Genomic DNA, 1,640 nt, shown 5'->3' with positions numbered 1-1,640 from the left:
AAACTTGATTAATATTAAGAAGACACTGTAGTATTAAGTTAGTAAGTGTGAAAGCAAGACTATTTACAAAGAATTAAGCACACAAAAAATAAAGCAAGACTTGGTTGACTTGCCAAGTCTTTGGCTGATTAGAGGAATCTTTGTCACCATATTTACAATTCTGATTGGCATGTGAAAGACTTGGTTGATTCGGTGGTATTAGTATTGATATAAATATTTAATATAAAATTTTATCTATATAAATTCATCTTTTTTATTTCATTAGACTGCTTCCCCACAAACTAATCTTTTTCATTCAATATTTAAAGTTGCGAAACACTTATTTTTTTTATTGTACTATTTGATTTATGCTTTAGTTTCACTCAACGAAGAAGACTCTTGAATTTTTATTGATTATGTGAGATGGTGCCGACAAGAGCCTAAACAGCCATGTACGGACTTTGTATTTCATTTTCCATCTTTATTGTTATGAATAAAGTTTTAAGAAGGATTTGTATATTGTATTTTTCCTTCTTTGTTTATTTTTTTGTGTTTCTATCTATTAGACTTCTTTAATTTAATTTTCTTTGAATTTCAGAAGAAAGTCGTATTTTTATTCGGGCTCAAATTTGTTATTTGTATCTTTATTGAAAATTTGCTAACTACTAATCAAAGTTCACAATTTACAGTTCATTGCTTAAAATTAGTAATTAATTTTAAACATTAAATTAGACCCTGAATATTTTCTTCTTGTCATACTGATAAAGATTTATTTGTAATTGTTGCATTTTATTACTCATTACAGATCTATTTTAATAGAAATTTAATCATTTTAATGAATATATAAAAATTTACGTGGGACACATGCATTCTAGAAACCTCTCAATGCCACTATTCTTGAACAACTTGGAGTAAATTAATAAATGTAGCACTACTTTCCCCACACAATTGTAGAAGCAAGAGACTTGGCTGCGCACCTAAGAGACTTTGGCATTTCTAAACTGATCGGTGAAGATGAGGATGATCTATACATAACAACCTTACCAACATTGGGTTATATTCCGTCAGGTACGTCTCTTGGTTTGTCTGATTATTCCTTTCTTTTTTTCCCACCTAGAAAGTATATTACATCTTTACATTGAAGGTTTGACAGTAGAGTATGGACTGGATGGATTAGTGTCAACAAAATATGATGTCTATAGTTACGGGATCATGTTATTGGAAACGTCTTCTAGGAAAAAGCCTAATGAGTTTGAGAGAGATCTTAGCTTGAAGCCAAGGGTGAGTTATTCACTTCCAGCGACAGTAATGGACGTTGTAGATGCCAACTTGTTAACATCAACTGGTAATCACATACAAAAGGAGTTAGATGTTGTGGCATTAGATTGTTGTGTTGAATCTCTGGCGAGAAGTAATAAAGGATAAAATCATCTCCTATTTTTAAAATTTCAAATTTAGTAGTTCCTTCTCTTTAGGACTCTATTGCATATAGATAAGTATTATCCTTTTTCTTAGTTTATCTCTTTGTTGTATTGTATTTATATATACTCAGTCTACAATCAATAAAAATCAATCGTTCCAAATGCTACAGAAGTAATGTTGTAGGAATGCTACAGAAGACCAATAACAGTTTTATACATCATAAGAAGGACTAACATGAA

The 1,640-nt window shown here is 30.3% G+C and overlaps 1 long non-coding RNA gene across 1 annotated transcript; it reads left to right on the top strand.

Annotated features, from left to right (window-relative positions):
- Positions 1 to 163: 163 nt before the first annotated feature.
- On the top strand, positions 164 to 1,159 carry LOC124895457. Its single transcript, XR_007051726.1, has 2 exons — positions 164 to 1,047; positions 1,124 to 1,159. It is a non-coding gene; the product is annotated as an uncharacterized LOC124895457 (long non-coding RNA).
- Positions 1,160 to 1,640: the final 481 nt, after the last annotated feature.

The sequence above is a fragment of the Capsicum annuum genome, unplaced genomic scaffold, assembly GCF_002878395.1.
Source record: "Capsicum annuum cultivar UCD-10X-F1 unplaced genomic scaffold, UCD10Xv1.1 ctg82333, whole genome shotgun sequence".
Lineage (NCBI taxonomy): Eukaryota > Viridiplantae > Streptophyta > Magnoliopsida > Solanales > Solanaceae > Capsicum > Capsicum annuum.
This window is presented reverse-complemented; position numbering and strand designations above follow the sequence as displayed.